Here is a 24,156-nt window from a genome sequence, read left to right on the forward strand (position 1 = left end):
CTGCCTAAGTAGTTACCCCTGTTCTTCCATCAGTAGGATGGACATGGAATTATCATCTAAAATGGGACCCTTTTAAGAGAGAAAGGGGGTGCTGTTCATAATTATGCCAGAACTTCAGATGTAAATCAGAACCATCCTGGTCACACTGGGGCATATGGTCACCTTACCCATGAAGCATAGACCTAGTGGAGGTAGGGAGCGGGGTGTGGGGGCCAGAAAGAGTTGACTTGACCAACACCACCACGATGGATGCTGGCACTCTCCAGGCACGGCAGATGTTTCACACTGGCCGTCTCCCTCCTGGAGCTAAAAATACTGGGAACATCACACCTGCAGTTCACTCCATCCAGGTGAATGCATCTCTGTTTCAGCAGGCAGATTAGGGAGTCCTTCCTTTAGAACCAGAGTATCCAAGAGTCTATCTTTTTCCTGCTGAGATATCCTCACTCCACCAGGACTGCAGTCTCCATGGACAAGACCTAAGGCAGCCCCACTTCAGTTCTCTCCACACGTGATCCACATCCGGTTCCCTGGAAACACTGTACTTTGCCTTCACAAACTGTGAGGATCAGACTGGCCCCATTGTAGTAATGTCTTTTTCTCTTCAGTCAGAACAGCTAGCCAACCCCAGAGCTGCATGTTTTAGATCACCCAGGCAGCCTCTCTAAGGGGTCCCTTTAAAGCCCCTGTCCCTAGGTTTAAGTTAACATTGTCCTTCACTTGGGATGAGGATTGGGGAACTCATCAACAGCTCCCTCCAAGCACCTTTTCCTTTAATTCCCCCTCTGGATCCCTTTCCTGCCCTCAGTGGGGGTGAAGGGTTCAGCACCTCCAAGCTATCTCTTTTTGCAAGTCCTGCATGGCGAACTCACACATCTCATTGATATGGGACATCTACAATTTTGGTGATTCAGACAAAAGCAGAGCCAAATGGTTTCACTGCAACAAACTTTTACCTGATAATTACTAACCAGACTGAGGCCCTCTGAAGGCAGGGATTGCCTTACTCTGCTGGGTGTCCCCAGCCTCCTGGCTTTCCCTCTGACACCCGGTAGGGGGATATGCAAATACTCCCGATGAATGATGTAACAGCAAGTTTCCAGTCGTCTCTACATTCGGCTCCCTGTCCTTTGACAACGTTTCGGTTTGGTTTTATTAAACCCCTACAGCAACCTTTGATAATGGAATAAAGAGACAGGTGCAGAAAGGGAGACGCAGGTGAACCTCTGCCCAGCTTCGGAAAGGATGCGGGCGGGTGCCGCGGGCTCGGGGCCGCGCCGCCGCCGGTGCGCTCCAGCTGGCGGCTGCCGGGAGCACTGCAGGGCTCCTCCGGGCAGCGAGGGGCGGGAACGCGCTTCCGACGCGCAGCGGGATCGTCTGGGATGCTCCAGATGTTTATCCGCCGCCAAGCCGGGTTCAAAGGCGGCCTAGAAGCTTTCAGAAGAGACACGTCCGTCCAAAACGCCCCCGGCGTTGACCAGACCCAGGCAGGTGGTGTGCCCTGCGGAACACTGATTCAGGGCATCCAAAGAAAACTTTAATAACCTCGGGTTCTACACACTGCTCTGGTGCCAAAAATAAGCTATGGAACAGAAACACTTGAATAGAGCTTTCAGACTTTTTTTTTTTTTTTTTTAAAGTTCATTATTATTTTACCGGTTGCTCCTAGCAAAAGATAGAGGCACTTGGGGAAATCACTTTTGACATGAGAGCTATTTTCTATCAAATAATTTACATAATATAGATAATAGAAGTAGCCTCTGATTGGTGTAAATACTTCGAACAACCCAGATGTGTATCAGGTAGAAAATATAAATCACCACCCGCTTCCTGGCCCCTCTAGCTTCACTCCCTCTCAACAGCAGTAATCACTGTTGACAGCTTGGTGAATTTCCTTTAGTAACAGTAGTAGTGGTAATAATAATAATAACAAAAATGAATCTAGGACTCACTCATGTGTCAGGCACTGTGCTAAATACTCTATGTAGACTGTTTCCTTTAGTCCTTACATCCTTCCTATGTGATGGATACTTTGACTACTCCCTCTTTACAGACATAAAAAACCAAGGCTTGGGGAAGGTAGGAAACTTGCCTATGTTTGTGCAGCTTTCTGCCTATTTTTCTCAGGAGTACACACAGATATATGAGTGCATGTGTATGTGTTTATGTACAGTTTCTATTGATGAAGGATAACATGTTTTTGTGAAACTTGCCTTTTTTTCACGGAACACATTATAGGCACCTTCATATCAGGATTTGTAATTCCCCTTTGTTCCACTGAGCAAGACAATCTCTTCAAACCTGTTTCCCTGTTTTCACCAACATGAAAGTTAACTTATGTAAGTAAAGTACCTGGCAGGTATATAGTAGGCACCCAGGAAATTATAACTATTAATATCATGATGAGCATTACTAGTTAATGGTCAGGTGAACTGTCATTAAAGGAGGAGTTTTGGTTGTTTTAATTTAATGCAATCATCCTTATGCAAGTAAAATCTACTGAATATAAATAGCCTTGCCAGTTCTTTCTGGGTATTTTGCTTCAAGGTTTTTTTTTTCCCCCCAACTCTTAACAGAGGCAATGCGGATTGAATCCAGGATCTTATGCATGCCAAGCACACACTCTACCACTCAACTATACACCCCATCCCTGAGGGTTTGGGTTTGTGGGCTCAGAAAGAAGGTGGGGAGGGGGAATAGACAACTGGGAATGAATGTTTAAGAAACTGTCTAATGAAGCTCAGAGAAGCAAACAGAAAATGCAAAACAAGCAAAATCCCGAGAAAAAATCTGACAACAAGAGATCAAGTCTAATGTCTTTCATATCATCTATAAATCCCTCTGGCCTCTTGAGATCAGTTCCTGGGTCTAAATGAGGTCTGCCCAGAGCCAGACACCTAGTGAGCCTTTATGGAGAGCCTGTCTCACAGAGCTCCAGTACCGTCCCAGAATCATGTGGACATCTTTTTTTTTTTTCTTTCTGTCCTGTCTTTAGAGTAACTACTTCTTCATGAAGTAGTAAATTGCAGTTGGCTTCAAGAGTAGAGGTTGCAAGCTGACATCACTGATTTGTAAGTTCCAAGGAAGGTTCCCACAGTTACAGGAGGTAGGGACTCTAAACACTGATATTTCCATGTAGAAAATACAGATTTGATATCTCCTGTAAACTTCTTCTTGCCTCTGCTAAATAAAACAACACACTGAGAATCCTTTGAAATTGTGCTTTTGTTCAACAAACATTTGCTGAGCACCTACTGTGTGCCAGCACTGTCCTAGGCCCTAGGCATTAGGGTATCGATGAAGAAAACAGGAAGAAAGAAGATCCTCTTGGAGTGTTCATTCTATTGGTCTCAACCTCGAATGGGCCAGGAAAACCACTGTTTCTGATGATCTATTTTCAGCAACCCTTCTGTGGCATACACGGTAATTTAATAAAAATAATAATTCCTCATGCTTATTTAACCAGTATGAATTGCCTCATGATCCCCGGGTGAGCAATGATTTTGTCTTTATGTTTGAAATGGAATTAGGACCAGCTCATAGCCCTATATATCAAGATTAGAGAGGAGTCTGGTATCTGTCTGTTGGGGTGTTCTCTCTACTAGGGCACGCAGGCTTCTAGAGGGGGCCTTAGAATCCAAGAAGGGGGTCTGCTCAACTTCCACCAGGAAGCATCCTGATTTCTGAGTCCAGAGTTTACCAGATCTGCTAATGTTCCAAAGCTGCTATTCGATATCATTGTCAGAAACTAGTCAGCACTACAAGCTGTGACCCAAAATATTGAACCATCTGTATACCATCTGTGGAGAGAAAGCATCCAAATAAAGAGCAATCCTTCCCAAGGGGGACAGAGAAGCTTGAGGGTGGGAGTCCACAGGGAAGGGCAGTTTGGAGGCTGTCACTGGGATTAAAAGCAGCGTTCTGGTTATCTACTGCTGGCCAAGGACTACCAAAAATGTAAAATAATGACAATATTTATTTTGCTTACAAATCTGCAACTGATGAAGAATTCAGTGGGGACAGCTGTGTCGGCTCCTCTCAGCCCTGGAGCAGTTCAAACATGGGGACTGGACCACCAGGGGCTGCTTGGTGTCTCTACCTCTGTGTGGTTTCTACAGATGGTCTCTCCAGTGAGGCAGGCTTACGTGGCAGCTCAGGGCTCCAAAGCAACAGGTCCGAAGAAAGAGCCAGGCAGAAACTGAATTGCCTTTGTGACTTAGCTTTGGGAGTCATACAGCATCACTTCCATTGTAGACAGACCCTCCCCAGTTCAAGGGGAAAGACCATGGACCCCACTTCCTGATGCAACGGTGTCAGCACCACGTTTTAAGAAGAGTACGTTGAGATGGGATACATATGTGTGGCCATGTTCGGCAAATACAAACTGCCACAAATTGCACTCAGACAAGCTGGACCACATAACTCAGGCATACCAAAAACAGTGACGAGGACGACCAGGATGAACAAACACAACAGTTGACCCAAGAGGGAATTAATCAATTCAGGGAACACAGATTTAATTTTTTAGTAAGAACTAATAAGGACCATCAAAATTATTTGAGAATACTTTACATCCACAAAATAATATAGGCTGATATGAGTAAGAAAAAGGCAGAATAAAACAACCTGACCAAAATTAATCATTGAGGGGGTGGGGGCACAGATCAGTGGTAGAGCGCCAGCTTAGCGTGCTTGAGGTCCTGGATTTAATCCACAGTACCTCTATTAACAACAACAACAAAAAATGCAAGCAAAATTAATCATTGAATGGACTGACTGAATACCACAACAGACAAGATGAGGACCAAGGCAGCAACCTAGAAGATAATCTTGAATAAATCCTCTATGATGCAGAGCAAAAGCAAAGAGGGGAAAAAATCTACTGTTTTAAAGCTGACGCTGGTCTTTACCCCAAGGAGTTGAAAACTTACGTCCACACAAAAACTTGCATACAGATGTTTATAGCACCTTACTCACAATTCACAATTGTCAAAACTTGGAAGCAAGGATGTCCTTCAGTAAGTGAATGGGTAAATAGACTGTGGTCCATCCAGACACAGATTATTATTCAGTGCTAAAAAGAAATGAGCTACCAAGCCATGAAAAGACATGCAGGAAACATAAACGTACGTTACCTAAGAGAGAAAAGGCAATCTGAAAAGGTTACATACTGTGTGATTCCAACTATACAACATTCTGCAAAAAGGCAAAACTATGGAGACAATAAAAAGATCAGTGGTCGCCAGGTACTGAGGGGAGGGAAGGATGACTAGGTAGCACGCAGAGGATTTTTAGAGCAATGAAACTACTCTGCATGATATTATGAAGATGGAAACATACATTAGTCCAAACCCATAGAATATGCAACACCAGGGGTGAACCATAATGTGGACTGTGGGTGATTATGCTGTGTTGGTGCAGGGTCACCTTAATTTAAAAAAAAAGTAGCATTCTGGTGATGATGTTGATAATGGGAGAGGCTGTGCAAAAAATTAAAAATTAAAGAACATGGAAGATAGGTCCACTGGGCTGCAACTTTGGTGTCCTAGGACTATCATAAACAAAGGCAGCCACAGCAGAGAGGAGGAAATGACCTCCTCAAAGAGAAGGAAAGGTCCTCAAGATAAAGAAAGGTGTGACCCTCTGGGAGTCCAACAGGTCCCTGAGCACTAAATGGGATGAATAAAAAGACGCTCGTGAACAGAAACATACTTTTGAACTTTAGGAATTCTAAGATCAAATAAAAAGAAAAAAATTCTTCAAGAAATATCCATATTCTTTGTACCAGACAGTTAAAACTGTTTACCTACAAAGCAGAGAACCACACTGTCACTGGACTTCACCTCAACAAACATGGATTCTAGAAATCAGTGATGTAATGGTTTCTAATTATGAATAAAATGTTTTGATCCGAATTACTATACACAGGCAATAGGAATCAGGCACCATGAAGATAAATTTGTACTTGTTAGGATGCACGTGCTCTCAATTTAAAAACAAAATTCTAAAAGAAGTATTCAACTACAATGAGATGCTACTGCACACACACCAGAGTGGCTAAAATTTAAAAAGACTAAATCCGTCAAATGTTGGTGGAGATGTGGAGCAACTGGAACCCTCATACATTGTTGGTGGGAGTACAAAATGCTACCATCACTACGGAAAAACTGTATGGCAGCTTTTTATAATGTTCAACATGTATCTACTCTATTACCTAGCAAATGGCACTCCTAGGTATATACACAAAAGAAATAAAGGCGTATGTGCACAGAAAAAAACTTGTATATAACACTTGTAGTAGCTTTCTCCATAATGGCCAAAATCTAGAAAAAAATCCAAGTGCCCATCAACAGAAGAATGGAAAAATAAATGTTCGTACATTTATGAAATGAACTTCATTGGTAGAAAAGAACAAACTACTGATGCCCACCAATACGTGGATAAAACTCAAGTCAGAATAGGGGTTCCCTCGAGGGAGGGGGGACAACTGACTAGAGAGGAGCACGAGGGAACTTCCCAGAGTGAAAGGAATGTTGTGTGCCTTAAGACCTTAAGATTTGTGCATTTTCCTGTATATAAAATATACTCCAAAAAGGATGGTTAAAAGGAAAAAACAAATAAGGAGATAACATTCACCAGTTTTTATAATTGGGTATGAAAAGGGGGAGACGTGGGAGAGCTGAGTTTGACAGGCAAGGATGATTCCCAGGAATCTTCAGTGCTATTGGCTCAGCCCGAGAATAAAGGTCCAGGAGCAAGAGTCTCAGAGCTGAAGTTTCCAGTCATTAGCAAAGAACGGCAGTGCGTGCTTTGTTGCAGGTAATTCCTTACCATCTATAGCTACCAAAGTTGCAAGTGGTTTGTCTTAATATTTTTAAATCAGCAAGAGCGGATGTTAGGTTGTCCCTGCAATGAGGGCATTCTAACATACTTACATTCCAATGTACAGTCTCCGATGGGAAATCAGAGGGTAAAGTTCAGACTGCAAACCAGGAATGTGCATCACCTGCAGTTCACCTACGTCATTACCTATGGCCTACTGGAGAAATCATTCACATGCTTACAGGACACCTTTATGGTCACTATGCAATAAAATAAACCAAAGTACAGAATGATAAAATAATTAAAAGGAGGCCATTCAAACAAAATGAGAAACAAAATTCAAGAAAGAACACAGGGTAAGATAAAAAGCAGCAGAGTGGTTAAGTATGACCTGGAGAAGAGAAGAAAGCTGAAAGCAATGAAGGAAGGGTCTCTGGAACACTGGTGCTCAAGACATCACCTGCCAAGTGGCTGAAGTTTAAGGGCACAAGATTACACTTTCTCTTTGGATCCAATCAGACTAATTAGCTCAGTGGTAAATGGTTACTACATAATGAAAATATTATGAGTTGTATTAAATTTAAAATTTAGACTCAGTCTTTAGATGAATAAGGAAAGAATCGTACCTATAATCTTGACAGTGAAAAAATAAAAATAATTAAAAAACTGGAAGGCATGGTGGAGACAAGAACTGGATGGAAATGTTAATATGACAATTTCCGTTTTTTTCACTGGGGGGGGGTGGTGTCAATGGATAACTGTCTAAATTTCAAAAATAAACCAGGGCTTGGTTATATAATTTTAGGTCATAAAAATCACCATTATAAGAATTAAAAATACTTAAAGGGCAGAGTGGTTGGCATATAGGTAGTAGAGAAGCCGCACTGAGTCCCTCATCACTCATGGCATGGAGGCAGCAGCTACCACCTACATGTGATAAAACAGAACATGGATGTGCACACTGTTCAAAATGAACGTTCATTTCTTGTAGAACTTAAAAGTCATTAAATATGGTCATCTCAGAGTGAGTGATGGATTCAGGATGAGAATGGAAGTGGGAGATGTTAACTTTTTATTTCCTTTTGGATGGCTAAAATTGGGAACAGGATGGGGCAGATATTACCTCGATTTTTTGTTTGTCTACAGTGGCTGATGGGAGACACAAAAGCAGCCCCACTTTCCCTCCACCCTTTCCCTTGGTCCCTTCCATGTCTGCCCTTCTCTTTTACTTTAGCTTTGCTGGATTTTTTTTGTCAGGATTCAAGCCACCAAGGTTCCCATATGACGATCCCTGGGATCCCATATGAGAACTACCACTGGAGAGGTTAGAAGCCACGGAAGCAAATTCGAAGGCTGGCTGGTTGCTTTGCTTTGCTACGCCTGATATCCCTTGTTGGGGAAGCCAGGTAGGGCCAGGATGAGATTAACTTGCCTCTCATTCTAAGGAATTAGTTAAAATACAGCTAATAGAAAGTTAATAATAATAAAGGCATTAACGTTAGCAAGAACTTTAATCTCTGCCCTTTCCCAACCCCCTCCCCTACACACACACACACACACACACACACACACACACACACACACAATCACACAGGACTCCTGTTTCCGTAGAGGAAGGTCCTCTCAAGCAAGGCTCTCAACCTTGGTGGGTAAGGAAGTGCATCTGGAAATATGTTGGTCATTAAGTATTTTGGTTATTAAATAACTGACCCACAAATCAAGGATGCTAAAGATCTTACAATGTGGAGGACAGTTCAACCAAAAACTGTCCTGCCCAACCAATGGCAACCAGTAAGTACCACTCCACCTGGGTGACACTTCCAGCCTCTCTGTCCCCCTCCTTCCCCGCCCCACAGAAGGAGTGACTTCCCTAGTTGGTGGCTTTGGCAGAAGGAATGAGAAGGGTAGATCAGGCCCTGCTGGGATCTGTTTTCTTGGGATCTGCCAGCCTGAAAAGACGGTGAACTGGGGCCTGCTCTTCACTGGGTAGTAGGCTGCCCAGCAGGCTCTGTCCTCGTGGGAAAACCTGGCACCTATCCACAACAAGGCCTGGATGGGAGAGATCTCTCAATTCCAGTGGTGTTAGCAAGCCCTTTGGGACACAGCTCTGAAGCCACCAGCCACCTCGTACATCGGGACAAATGTACAAGGATAAGTATCTATCATGACAGCATCTTACAGAGTAGTCACCACTCTAAAAACCTTCTGTGCTCTGATTTTCTCTTATTTTTTCATACCCTGGCAAAGAAAAGATTTTTTAAAACTTGAGTTATTAAACTTAAACTCAAACACATGCAACACTCCTCTATCCTAACCCTGTTTTTAAAAAAGCAGAAAAATGTACTGTCCTGGAAATTTCTTCATTAATTTTATTCAGAATAAATAATATGCTCCAAATGAAGACTGCTGGCATCCAATGTTAATTCTAAAACATGGTGTCACCAGTTTTGCATGACCTCTGCTTCTGCTTTTTCCCCAGCATTCTGGATAATTGGAAGTTGTTAACCCTTGGCAACAGTCTTAGCTTGGACTAGGTCTGAGCCAAAAATAATTATACAGGGAATCATGCCAAATCTTGATGCTAAGATCAACAGAGAAGTTATTTTCAGCTATCAACAAATAAGTAAACTGATAGTTACCTGGACTCAACAAAAGCTAAAGCTTCTTCATTCACATATTAGCTCAATATTTTGCAAATTTCATTCATTCAAGTATCATTCTCCATGATTTTTGTCAACTACCATGCATCCTGTTAAGACTTTCATTCTCACTTTTTTTGATTTTAATCAGTTTATTTGAAAAAGAAACATGTATGTTGATTCTATAAGTGGAAAACTAGTATAAGTTGTCATAAGTTGAAAACCATAAGCTTTTTTCAAAAAAGTATTACAACTAAATTTTAAAAGTATCTGTCCATGTATCTTTAACATTATCTTTGGTAGGTGAAAGCTAAAATCATAAAGCTTTTAGAGGAAAATATAGAAGGATGTCTTCAGAACTTGAGGGTATGCAAAAGTTTCTTACGTCACAGAAAGCAAAATCACAGAAGAAAATTTGCTAATTCAGCTTTCCTGAGCATTTCAAACTTCTGCTCAACAGGACACAATCAAGAAAATATATAAGCCACAACACTGTAAAGTGACGATAACTCAATAAATAAATGTTAAAAGAAAAAAAAGAAAACAACGAACAAAATGAACAAAAAAAAAAAAAAGAAAGAAAGAAGAAGAAGAAGATACATAAGCAAGCTACAGGCTGGGAGAAAATGCCTGCAAAACATCTACCTGACAAAGGACTTCCATCTAGGATATGCAAAGAATTCCTCCAATTCAGTAACAGGAGATAACTGACCCAATTTAAAAAGACAAAAGCAACGCTTCATAAAAGAAGGTATAAGAATGGACAATAAGAATACGGAAGCAGTGAAGGGTTTATTCACTGATTCTACAAACATTCACTGAACATTAAATATGTGCTATGTGAATAAAACAACGATTGTGCTCCCGAGGGCCTCACTACTGCCAGGGAAGGCAATTAAACAGACTCATAAAATACAGTGTAGTGAGTGCTATTATAGAGTTAAACGATGGTATAGATTTTCATGTATGCATATGTACACACCTATATACACATCTATACGTATATACGGGTATATTATATATTAGTAATATATAACAATAATGCAATATATAATATATTACTAATATATATTATATATTCACAGATTTAAATACAGATTTATATTTAAGCAGATTTATGTATAGCACTAAGGATAAGGGCCTTTCACGCCTTCCTTAAACTTTTATTCAACATTTCCTGAGCACATTAACCAAACCCAAATAACTATGCACTAAGTCATGTAAGGAAATAAAATATTAATACATTAGTATGATTCCATTTCTATGACATTCAAGAACAGGCAAAAACCTATTTTATAGAAATAAGAATAGTGGTTATCTTCGGCACTATTTTGACTGGGATGAAGCTCAAGGGGAAATTCTTTCATGCTAGAATGGTCTAAATATCTTTTTTTTTTTTTTTAATCTTGATTTGGATGATTCCACATACTTGACTATTTGTGTTTGCAGTAGTGAGCTATACCTCAGTAAGAAGTGTAAAAGGATAAATCTGACAAGCTCCTGCCTTAAAGAATATTGCGATCTGGTTGAAAATGTAAGGCATGTTGGAACTAACTACAGTAGAAGGCAAGATGCATTAACAGTGACAGATTTAGGGGACAGCACAGCTAAGCAGTTGGGCCAAAGGCCTCTACATCAGGAGGTCTTGGATTTGAAACCAGCTCCTGATTTGCCAGCTTCATGAACCTGGGCCCGTCACTCTGATTCGGTGAGTTCACCCCTGCGAGCCCATCAGAGTTTCCCTGCTGTATACAATGTGAGGCACAGTACTTCCCAGCCAGGGTTGTAGAGAGGATTAGATGAAATCCCTATGGAAGGCCGTTAGCTGAGGGCCTGGCTCTCAGTGGAGTTCAGCAAGTTTCAGCTTGTGCTATAATCATTCCCAAAAACTCTCGCAATACGGTGAGTGTAAATTCTCACAGCCACAGCAGCCCACATGCCGCAAGTGGACCTTTCTTTGTTGATCCACTTGATCTCAGTTGAACCCTTGTTCTACCATGTGGCAGAAAGCGAAATCTCACTTCCTGGTTTTCTCAGTCATTTCAGGTTTCAGCTCAGTCCTTTCATTGTTTCTGCTTCCCAGATGGGGAGGTGGTTCAGGTTGCACACTGAGGAAGTGGTCAGTGCGTGCCGCCATCCAGGGGCCCTTGTTCCATCAGAATTCCATTCAGAAGGGCCTGGCAATGTCACCCCTTAAACTGACACTGATCCCCCAGCCCCAGGCCCCAGCCATCCACTGCATATGTTATCATCACACTGGAACAGGCAGGCAGGTTTTCGCTTGGCAGGAGCTGAAGGCTTTTGTTGTTTAAAATCGACAACAGACATTTAAAAATCATTTTAGGTTGCCACAGAGAAGTAGAGCATAGAATGTCTTCTCAGTAATGTGAAACAGTCAAACTTCCACCTTTTATTGAAATAATCATTTATCTCTGTGTGGTTTCCACAGGAAAATGAATTGAGTCTGTCTTGCCTGAGTCTGACCCCATCAACAGCACACTGGAGCCATTACAAATCTTAAAAATTAGACTATTTTGCTCATGTAAGTCATGTACCAAAGTTCTTTAGATGTCCAATTAACCTTAAATAATTCTTTACTGCCTAAAAAGAAAGTAGGGAAGGATCATTTTTAAATATTTGGAAAATGAAACATAAAGGGTAAAATTGGATACATTTTAACTTGTTAAAATATTAAATAAACACATCAATAGATTCACTTACAAATGTATAAGGACACATACCCACTACTATAATACCATACATGGTATTCCCACTGCCCTAAAAGTCCTCCTGCTCCCCAAGTCCTGGCCATCACTGGTCTTTTTACTGTCTCCATAGTTTTGCCCTTTCCAAAAGGCCATATAGTTGGAATCACCAGCTGGGATTTTTAAACAGGCTCTGAGTAACTACTTACAGAGGAGGCCAGAGCTCAGGGGATACTGGGGATACAGAAGCCCTCAGGGACTAGCGACTTGAGAAGCCATCACTACCTGCAGGCCTGAAGACGTTACCAGAGCCCGGCTGGGGTTAGCACCATGGACAGGGGCTGTCTGAGGCAGGCTGAAGTCACAGAGGGATGCAGCTACCACCAAAATCAGGTCAAGCCATGGAGAAACAGGAGGAATAGATATCCACACCTTTCTCCAGGGGCTGCCTCCCTATTGACCAGTCAGAAGCCAGAGGGCAAGGGGACTCGAGTGACAAATGCAGTCCGAAGGGATCAGCCTCCCAGGGTGCAGAGCAGGATCTAGAAGGGAGGAGGAGAGACATGGGGGCAAATGGAGGACCACCCACCCAACGAACATCCCCAGTTCACCATCAGTCAACCCCCAGTCTGTTCACCATTAAAACCTGAGTTCACTTTATGACTACACCTCCAGGAAGCACATCCCTACACATAAATTGTGCCCGTTTTTAGATATTTCCTAGTATGTTTACATTTGAGAGTAAATTTCATTTTTTAAGTGGACAGTTTTTACCTTGAAAACACAAGCCAGTGAACCTGTTCTCCCTGTCAGTTAATCAAGTGTTCAGTGTGCCTCTGAATAAAGACAAACTGCGGGCCTTTGGACTTTTCTGCCAGGCCTCGTATTTAGAAGAGGAACCCAGTGAAATTCACAAAAAGCAAGGATTGAGGAACTATACACCAAATGCTCCCCTCTCCTTTTTTGACCAGAAGTGACAACTGAGGAGCAGGAAGGGGGAAATTTGCTGTCACCGGGCAGACATGTCATATTGTAGGATGCCAAGATCTTACCAGTGAAAAAGACCTTAAGAACCATCTAGTCCTGTGTTTTCGAGCCCTTTTAGTTGGGATGCCTCTTGCTTACACATTCACATGGAAACCCATTACGTGAAAGGATTTTAATAGTTCACAGGACCTGCTACTGTGCTTTGCAGCGTCACAAGGATAATCTCATTTCATTTTGACTACAGTTTCACGGGGGAGGTTTCTTTCCTTTTCTCCAACTGACAGAGGAAGATACCGAGGGTCAGAGAGATGACCAAGGTCATATTGCCAGTGGCCGTGGGAGGTGCGATTCCAACTCAGGATTCCTGATGCCACAGCCTGTGTCTCTACTTTCAGATAAAACCAGAGATGCTTGAGTTAAAGCAGAGGGTTGGAGGCTCAGAGCTCTGCTGTTTCTCCCCTTAACACTGGCCCTATCCTTGGCCACCTGGGGCACTATTTAAAAACACCCAACCAAGTCTAGCACTTGACAGCTTAATTTATTAAATTGACTGTCCTTGACCCCAATAGATAGAAAACCGACCTAGCTCTTTTCTCCCGCCTCCAAACTACTTGGATATAATTTCCCCTGTCATCAGTATGCACATGTAATTTCATCTTCGGCTTTTTTTACCCTAAATCTATTTTCTATAAAAATTCTCCTATATAAATCCAGACCTTAGACTTACCAATTTTAACAGCTGTTTATCATTTTTAGAGAAGAATCCCAGAACTTCCCACCCCATCTTCCATGGAAGCCTGGCTCCTAGTGATATTAATAGGTGTCTGCAATAAATTGGGGTGTTTTTTTTTTTTACCAGTTTTTGTATTTATATTACATGTAAAAATATATATACATGATAAATTTGGGAAACAATACATATGCTCTTCTCACAATGTCCCTCCGCAACTGCCCACCACATGCATATTAGAAAATTAAAGATGACAAGTTATGCAAGAGAGGATCTGACATCATTGGGCTTAGCAAGCTGATTCAATCCTAGAAAAACCCTTCTGTAAAAACCTCGATGGAGCAAATCCACCGCTCTACAGACCCAGTGGATTGAACCCGCTGCATTCAGATTTGCTTGGTCCTTTCTCAGTGACTGTGGCACCCTTACTTTACAGATGAGGAATGCAGACATGCAAGTCACCCAGCTGGCTGGCAGCACCGGTGAGGGTTGTCACTCAGGTCGCCTGATAACTTCTATAGAAATCCTTGTGATCAAATAGGCTGAGCTCACTGGGATATTATTCTGTACACAAGAAATTGACACCTTGTAACTGACTATACTTTAATTTAAAAAAAATTGGCTAAAAAAAAAAATTGGCTGAGCTCTTAAAGGTAGACACGTGTTCTGCTATTTCACACCTGACAAACGGCAGACCAGTCCAGTTCCTACAGTCACCCCAGGTCGCCTGGGAACTTGGTGGGCTTCTTAAAAGGAGAATAGCCATCTGCAGAGGATGGCACTGCTTTGCCTCCAAGTCCTGAGGTTCTCTGCGGTGCCGCACCTGCAGCGGGCCTACCCGTGGCTCTAAACAGCATCTCTCTGCTGCAGGCACTTCAAGCAGTCGGTCAACAGCCGGACCCTGGGGCACCGTCTTCTCCTGTTCTGGGCCCTGCACATAACTGGCAGCTTTTTGGGTTACACAGTAAGGGGGTTAGGAAGGAAGTTGTGGGCTCTGGCAGGGAGCCCTGACCCACGTGCTGGCTGAGGGCAAACGGAACACGGAGTGGGCAGTGGAAAGAGGCATTTATAAATATCAGCTAGAACCACATGACCAGTCGCAGGACTGCAACAGTTGTGAGCACTCTTCCTTATGTGACATGATTGTATCTGCTTATACACAGACCAGTTATCCCCCTCTTCCACTGCCCTACCATCTAATATAAGGTGTATTAATAGTAGTCAACCTCGTATTTCAGTGTTTCAGTTACAGGATATGAAAGGGACATGGACTCAACTAGAAAAGAAGTCACCCCAGAGTGGATAAAGGGACTTTGGCGAGGTTTGGCTTATTTTTGGATGAGTGTCACAAATGTCTCTCATCAGTTAAGTTGTTCCCATCAATGAAATACTGAGTATGAGATGGAAAAGAGATGCAAAGGAGTCTAATTCAGCCAGTACTCGTGTGAACTCAGAAATAACACTGCATTTGCCCATGCAACATAACTCAGCATCCTTGCAAAGCAAGTATGCCAACAAAGGTTCAAGGAAATTGATGCCTTTGCACTGGAGGATAAACAACCAAATGCCACTTGGGAGGACTCATGCTCCCTCAGCCTTCTTGGAACTTAAAAGCAGCAGAGACTTTCTGTTGATACCAGGAGATGATGGGGAAGTTCTGTGCAGAAATGATTTTTGGTGCCAGGTGACTCATTTTTAAACAACTTCCACATTCGGCAGATGGTGATAATGCCAGCGCTTAACGATGGGGCTGAGTAAATCAGGACGGCATGTTTCCACACTTCTCAGATGCTTATTTCTAAACATTATGTAAAAACCAAGTCTTTGGGTACCTCTCTCTGCAGTGACTCACGGAGCCTACACAAGGCTGCTGTCTCTGGAGTGCATTTTGCCCTCCTGCTGGAATCTGAAAATGGATCACACTGACTGGACTATGGAAAAAGCACCCAGACCCTCTCATTTTTCAGATGCTGAAAACATCAGGCCACAGAGTACAGCTACCCCAGACATTTTCTGTCTTGATCATTTCTCAGATGAATACCACCCTATGAAAAGACCTTCACCTTCATCAAATACCCATGTATTCCGAACAAAATAAATCATGAAACCATAGAACCTATGGGACAGAAGGTCACTGAGGCTGGGGCAGAAACAACTAACTTTTTACCAAACATTTCACGCTCCCTCTCCCAAGATACAAAGTTGACGGTGAAACACGGCTGCCCAGGGAGGCAGTACTTTTCCCAATGCCCTTTGATTTGTGCAGAAGGCATGTGACTAGTATTGGCTAATAGAAAGTGAGCAAACGTGACAGGTGTCACTCCTGGTCAAAGTAGTTAAGAAGAGAGTGTGTCATTCCTTCTCTCTCCCCTCCCTCCCGGATCCAGAGGTCTCCGAGACTCTGACAGATGGAAGAACCATGAGATATGATAAGCCTGGGTCCCTGAATCACCACATGGATGAAAGCCACCAGGAGTATCTTCATCAGATGGTTACGTGAGTCATACATTGTTATTGCATTAAGCCACTGAAATTGGGGGTTTAATCATTACAGTCACTAGCATCTCCTTAATTAATACAGATGCCAACTTCCATCACCCTCTCTCAATCTCTTGTCTTCATTCTCTTTACAACCTCTCATTGGGATATTAGCAGGAGAAACCAGAAGCACTTTATATGATGACCAAGATTATGGTCACTGGTGTCAGGCAGACTAGGGCTTGAATTTCATTTTTAATATGGAGCCAGCTGTGTGTTCTTGGGCAAGCTAATTAACTTCTCTGAACCTTGGTTTCCTCATCTGTAAAATATGCCATAAAATTGTTGAGAGAAATAAAGGAACTCATCTTGTAAGGCACTAATATTCAAGATATGAAGGCTTTTGTTCTTAGTGGCATTATCCTACAGTAGGTGATCATCCAACCTATGCTGGTGAAAGTATTAAAGAGATCAACATACAGGGTTTGTTGTATGGTCACTTTCCAGGGGGCCAAAGGAACTTAGGTATATAGGCAGCTTCCTTTATTAGATACCAGGACCTTAGAAAAATTAGTGGGGTGGTGGAATTAGAAACATAGGTCCAAGGAGACTTGGGCACCAGGAACCCAGAAATAATAAGCATCAAAATATCTAGGCACTAGCCACTATGGAGGACAGTATGGAGGTTCCTTAAAAAACTAAAAACAGAGTCACCATATGATCCAGCCATCCCACTTCTGGGCATATATCCAGAGGGAACTCTAATTCGAAAAGACACATGCACACCAATGTTCACAGCAGCACTATTTACAATAGCCAAGACATGGAAACAATCTAAATGTTCATCAACAGATGAATGGATAAAGAAAATGTGGTATATACAGACAGTGGAATATTACTCTGCCATAAAAAAGAATGAAATAATGCCATTTGCAGCAACATGAATGGACCTAGAGATTATCATATTAAGTGAAGTAAGTCAGAGAAAGACAAATAACATACGATGTCACTTATATGTGGAATCTAAAAATAAAATGCAAATTTTCTTTACAAACCAGAAACAGACTCATGGACACAGAGAACAAACTGGTTACTGGGGGTGGTTGGGAGAAGAGGAGGGGAGGGCTAAATTAGGAGTTTGGGATTAACAGATACATATTACTATATACAAAACAGATAAACAACAAGGACCTACAGTATAGCACAGGGAACTATATTCAATTTCTTGTAATGAGCCGTAATGGAAAAGAAACTAAAAATATATTTATGTGTGTATGTATATGTATAACTAAATTGCTTTGCTGTATACCTGAAACTAACATTGTAAATCAACTACACTTCAATAAAAAATGAGAATAAGACAAAACAAAAAAATCTGGGCACTAACACATCTTGCAAACACCCAGGGTCCTTCAGTGGAGAGGAGATGGTAGCTGTTGTTTCCAAGATACACGGGTGAGGTCACATGAGACATGTGGATGGAGGGTCAATTCTCTGACTGGGCCTCAGGAAACAGATCCTCTCCCATGGTCTCTAAGGAAACCCCAGAGATGGTCTCAGGTGACAGTGAGAAAAGGAGGCGTGGGAGAGACGCTGCCAGGAACACAGGAGTGAGATGGAGGAGAACACGGCTCAGGGCAGGTAGCCAGACACCCACACTCCCCAAGAGAATCAGTAGTTTTCTGCCCTTGATTCCTGTACCTGCTCCTCCAGCTCCACTCTGGGCCATAGGATCCTCTTCCCCTCCATCCTCTGAGCAGAGTCCAAAGCCCTGGGCAGACTTCCTGCTGACCTCTCTGTCACCCGCTGCCCCGGGGCAGTCCTCCTTTGGCATCAGGAGTCTGGAAGAAGATGTTCCCTTTCCTTCCTTTGCCCAGATGCTGAGGGTTGGAACAACAAAAGTAGATGTTTGGCCCAAAACTGCTCCAAAGAAAGATGAGAACAGCCTGGTTCCTGCCGCCACTGGGGCAGTGATGGGGAGAGTGAGAACTCAGACCCTGTCCTGCACCCACTTCCAAGATCCCTCCAGCTGAGCTACTGAAAAGCCTTCACGAAACTGGACCCACCAGCGACTTCAGACGCCTCCCTGAAGAGACAGGAGGACAGAAAAGCCGGAGCAGAAACACAAGCGCCCTCCCAGCATCTCAGGCATCCACACCGAGAGATGCCGCCGGCTCCGGCTACCCTCTCCAGCTGGTTTTCCTTCAGTCACGTTTTTGTCTTGCTGCTGCTACATTCAAGTATTTGGATTCGAACAGGTGAGGGAAGGGTTTCTACCACATGAGGAAGAACCAAGAAAATTTCATACACAGTACATTTTCCAGATTCTTGTCTTTACACCCAGATAAATCATGGACACCCATGAAAGCAAGCAAGAAAGGAAGGAGACAGGGCAGGAGGGAGGGCAGGAGGGAGGAGGGGAGAGAGGAAAGAGAAGGAGCCCTTCAGAGGAAAGGATGATTTATCTTGTGCCTACCTGGTACTCCAGTTTCCAGCACTTCCAAAACCGATGACCTTAAAGAAAATGAGGTCGGACCGGAGTGCATAAGTGTCCCGTTTCCCCAAAACACACCTGAAGCATCCCATTCCAGCTCTGGATGACACAACTGACCTTTTTCCTGTATGCTGAGACAGAACCCATCTGCCTCTATTTCCCATCCCTGGTCCTCTCTCCTGGCCTGGGTCCACGTGGAACAGGTCGACTCTTTCTTTCACGTGTGAAAGTCCACAAGGATGGCCTGTCCATGAAATAGCAGAGGGAAAGCATAATCTCCACCGAGGGTTAGTTCTCCTTGGGTTGCCTTCTCCTTTGGAGCAATAATGGGCAACTCCTTTTATCATTTTTTTTTTGAGGGATGTTAAAGGACTCTGAACCCCAAGTCTTCCTTCCAAACTCCAGTATCAGCCTAACTCTTCTACTGTCACCTATCCTTCCTCAGTGTCCCCTAATGTGAAGCACAGGCTGCAGGAAACAGGACTCATGATAGATGAGTTTGGAGGTCAGAGCATGAGAGATGAACCAGATTGTGCTGTGAGCAGAGAGAGAGACCCCGGCACCCTGGAGATGCCCATGTGCAAAGAGGACCAGCCCCAGCAAACTTCCCACATCACCACGGCCACATGGCCAGGACAGGAACAGGAAGTCAGAATCACCTCCCTCCAATCCAGTCCTGACACGCAACACCCAGCCCGACCTTCCCTATTCCCCGCACCTCTGTCTACTGTCTTCTTTCCTAAAATGCTCCTTCCAGATGTTGGCAGACATAAGAGGAAAGATCTGAAAGAAAATAGAGGGCCTGGGCTATTTATTCAAGAATTTAAAGTCTGCTTAATTTCTAACTCTCCTCAGAGAGAACTTAACTTTTCTGATATTCTCAGCCTTCTTCTCAAATCTTCCCAAGATGACAAATACTGTTTGTCCATCGAACACCCCTTTTTCTTCCTCAAGGTAAAAGCTTTCTGAGTTTCCTCTGATGAGCCGCCCTTCTCAGTCCCCGTGGTCATTCAAGACTGACCGCACACGACTCACCACCTGAAGGAAGAAAGGAAGACCAACACCTGAGCAAGCAGAGTCATGGTGATTGGCTGGGGGCCAAAGCAAGATGGGCGGTAGTCTGCACCGTGGATTTTCCTAGAACTACTGGGAAGGATGTGCTGAGGTTGCTAAGCAAATAGGACTTAAATCTGGAGCTGCTGATGGTCATGATCACCGCCCTTGAGGAAAGCCTGTCAACCATGAAGACAACACTAGCAGGGAAAGAGGAAGAGAGATAGGTGGTGGCTTACACCTGCTGGAGTGGAGTCTGCCTCCTGCAACCAGAGTTACTCAGAATTCTGAGTAATACTCGGCCCCTGTGGGTCTCAAGCTCTTTGGTCTCAGAAATTCTGCGCACTTTAAAAGTTTAAAGTGATCCCAAAGAGCTTTCGCTTGTGTGAATTATTTATCATAGTAGCAATTCAAATTGAGAAATTTAAAAATTTATTATTGGTTTTGTTTGTTTGCTTTGGGGGGAAGGTAATTAGGTTTATTTATTTACTCATTTATTTTAATGCAGGTACTGAGGACTGAAAGAGAAATTTTTAAATTGTTGCTCAATAAAACTAATGACAAACCCATTACATGTTAAGATATAAAACATTATTTTTATGAAAAATAACCACAGTGAGAAGGGTGCCACTGTTTTATATTTTTTCAGTTCTCTTGCAACGCCTGGCTTAATAGAAGAGAGCTGAATTCTCACATATGTTTCTGCATCATTATAGTGATAAACACTGTTTTGGTCAAAGTATACAAAGAAAACCTGGCCTCACTGAGATACGTATCATTAAAAAAGACAGAGAGATTTTCACAGACTTTTCAGAGAACTGTGGATATTCTTTTTTGATCTTTCCCCAAATGTAACAAGTCGTAGTTCCTTAAAGATTCCTTAGTGTGGAACCTGCAACTATAAAAAGGAGCTTTTTGTACACCATATACTCATGAGAGGATGAGACTGATAAAAAGCAAAACTGTATCTTAGAATTAACCGGAAACTAGTTTCCGGGACCTCCAGGGGTTCCCTGGACCACACTTTGAGAACTACTGCTCCACCCAATTCCTCATCAACTCTGACTCTCTGTGTGTATTTTTCTAATTGGAACTTCTGAAGAAAAGGGAACTGGTCTGGCTCATTCCATCACCCTTCCACAAGAAGATCCCTATTAGTTATTCAACAAACAGTGCGGGGTGCCCCCCGCCCCCCGCCCCGTGCTCCAGGCACCACAGCAGGAGCTGGGAGCACAGGCGTGGGCAGAACAGAACTGGACCCTGCCCCCCAGCTGCCGGCAGCCGAGTGTGCCGCCCGGACATAGGTCCTGACATGGGTTCACAAACTGAGCTAAGTTATGTGAAGGAAACTACAGAAAGCATCCAGTCAGGGAGTGGTGAGGAACTGGTTCCTCAATGAAGCAACTTTTAGGAGGTTAAGAAGGATAAGTCGTCTTTCCAGGAAGGCAGAGTAGCCGTGTTGGGAGGAGGGAATGCCTCTTGTTCTAAGCAGAGGCAGCGGCCTGGGAGATGTCTTAGGGAAGGAGAAGGTGCAGGAAGCCAGCATCTCTGGAACGCGCAGGCTGGGAAAACACCGTGGAAGCGTCTAGACAGGTAGACAGGTGCCATCTGTTAGAGAGAGTGCCTGCCAGACGCCATCTCATTGGCTGCTGGCCCACCTAGAGAGGATTGCCTTTGAGTCGGGCACCTGTGCCTGGTCCGGGCAGCTGGAGCCAGGATGCAGTCATGCAGCGGCCCATGCACAAGGGACAACGCAGAAGGGACTGTGGGAGTATGGCAAGCACTCCTGGAGGAGTCGTGACCTCCTTGAAAAATCACATTCCATCTCTCATGGCTTCACAGGTGCCAAGTGCACGGCCCCCTCCGATTTGGAAGCCGTGAAGATCTTCTGCGTTTGCTGCTTCATTCACGCTTGATTTTCAATAAGGACAGTGTCCCAGGAGGGGCTCCTGAGAGGCAGATTCTGAGATGGAGATGAGCAGCAGGGGATTCTGAGCTCTTGGAGACAACATGTATGAAAGGGGAGGGACAGAAGCGGGACTGGACAGAGAAAGAAGTTGACCTGCAAGGCAATCTCAGCAACAGTCTCGGCTAATCTCAGGCGCAGCTCTGATGTGGCACTGGCCCTCCTGAACTGTCCCCAGTTGCAGCAAGAGGGTCAGCTCTAAACGCCCACATCTCCCAGTCACTGTGCATGCTTTGCCTCTGGAAGGAAACATGACCCTGGAATGAAGCACCACCGGGTAAGGTAGTTGTCTTCAGTTAAAGCAACCCCCCTCCCATGGGGGCGGAAAACAGGTGGCCGTCTTCCAGCATCATGCCCAACTCCTAGGGGCCATCCTTCTTTCTTGAAGGAGGATCTGAGTGGTGCATCACAGAGCCCACCACACTCAACAAGGATCAATCAAAAGCGGCATTTATGAGGACAGCGGTGGCCAGGGACTCAATGGGACTGACTTCGAGTGCTGGCTTTTCATGAATCAAACACACATAAAAACTTGCAGCTGATGAGCTGGACACACCCCGCCTGTCTCCCTAACCTTACCTCATACCCTTCCTCCCTCATGAACCCACGCCATCAGTGCAGGTCCCCGCGCTCGTCTCTCAGCCCTCCAAGCTCATTTCTTCCCTGGGGTCTTTGCATTGTCGATAGGAATTATCTCATTTGTGTGCTGGACTAGAACACAAGTTCCATGAGGGCTGCGACTATGTCATTCCTCTCTGTATCTTCAGAGCCTGGAACCCAGTAGGCATAAAAACACTTGGTGAAAAATAAAAAAAAAAAAAAAAAAAATGAAGAGCGGGGTACCAGGCAGAGGGAGGTGCTGCTTTGCGAGGCCTGCTGTAACTAAGCACCGCAGACCGGGCGGCTTAAACCCAGAAGTGTATTTTCTCACAGTTCGGGAGGCAGCAAGTCCGTGCATCCACAGAGCTGGTTTCCTCCGAGGCCTCTCTCCTTGGACTGGGCAGCTATCTTCTCCCTCCATCTTCACACGGTCTTTCCTGGGTGCATGTGTGTCCAAATTTCTTCATTTTAGGACAGAGGCCATATTGGATTAGGGCCCATTGTAATGACCTGACTTTACGTTAATTGCCTCTTTAAAGACCCTATGTCCAAACAGAGTCACATTCTGAAGTACTGGGGGTTAGGACTTCAAACACAGAAACTTGGGGGTGAAAAAAGCAACCATTAAAAACGGGGGACTTAAAAAACTGTATCATGGGGTTTTTCTCTCAGAAGTGTTGCTTAGTGTGTCACACTGAAGAAGAGGTGCCAAAACACTAGCCAGCACTTTTTAAAAAATTTACAACATACCCAGCCCTGCGCTGGTGCCACACAGGTATTGTCCTATTTCTCCTCACCGCCATCTGTGGAGGTGGGTAACATTAGGCCCATTTTACTGACAAGAAGACAGAGGCCCTGAGATCTTAAGTACCTGCTCAAGGTCACACAGAGGACAGATGGAGAAGCTAGAACTTGAACCCAGATCTCCAGACTCTAAGCCCGCACAGTTAATCATGTCTGGAGAGTGCCTCTTGTTTATCTCTTCAGCTTCCTAAGCCCACAATTTAAAATGCTAACATCATGGATCCACGGAGCCATAATTAGTTTAATTGCGTGGTGTTTTGTGATGTTCTTGCTCAGTCACCTGTAGCCCTCTCCAAGGAGAAAGGGACCTTCTGGGAAAATAACAGAAACCCAGATGCTGCCCGCATTCAGGACAGAGACACGTGAACAAGCATTTCTTTGTGCTCCTGGCATTGTCAAGTTCAATGCTATCGTTCCCCCACTGAAACTTAAACCCAAATCAGAACTTACTTCACTCTGTTTCATTAGCTTGGAACCAACCCAAAATAAGGTTAACCAACTGAAGAGTCTGAGAAAACTGCAACCAATTACCCTGAAAAAATATGCTAAGCCTGAACAGATTTATTCAACGTTGCTTAGTGGGTGGCTTCACGGGATGGAGGCCAAGATTTATCATCTGCTTGGCTTTGCTTTTGATTATTCATTGACTGGGATGACTTTCTTACCACAAGCTGATAAGTCTCCCATCTCAGAAATGGAGGCGAAGAAAATACAAAACACCACGTTGACTGATTCATTCCAAACAGAATTTTTTTTTTTTAAGAGAGATAGACCTGTGGTGCTAATGAGTATTCCCTGCTTTTCCTTTGGAATTCACAGCAGGAGATTAATGAGGAATTTCACGATGGGTGTGCAGGTGGAATGTTCGACTACTGATT

General features: G+C 43.7%; 2 long non-coding RNA genes across 2 annotated transcripts; both read right to left on the minus strand.

The window, feature by feature from the left end:
• Positions 1 to 10,234: 10,234 nt before the first annotated feature.
• Positions 10,235 to 18,347, minus strand: LOC116657039. Its single transcript, XR_004311963.1, has 2 exons — positions 18,063 to 18,347; positions 10,235 to 12,708 (listed from the first exon to the last, which is right to left on the minus strand). It is a non-coding gene; the product is annotated as an uncharacterized LOC116657039 (long non-coding RNA).
• Positions 18,348 to 18,845: 498 nt separating this feature from the next.
• On the minus strand, positions 18,846 to 19,881 carry LOC116657040. Its single transcript, XR_004311964.1, has 4 exons — positions 19,723 to 19,881; positions 19,574 to 19,638; positions 18,973 to 19,099; positions 18,846 to 18,875 (listed from the first exon to the last, which is right to left on the minus strand). It is a non-coding gene; the product is annotated as an uncharacterized LOC116657040 (long non-coding RNA).
• Positions 19,882 to 24,156: the final 4,275 nt, after the last annotated feature.

This window comes from Camelus ferus, chromosome 17 (genome assembly GCF_009834535.1).
Source record: "Camelus ferus isolate YT-003-E chromosome 17, BCGSAC_Cfer_1.0, whole genome shotgun sequence".
Taxonomy (NCBI): Eukaryota; Metazoa; Chordata; class Mammalia; order Artiodactyla; family Camelidae; genus Camelus; species Camelus ferus.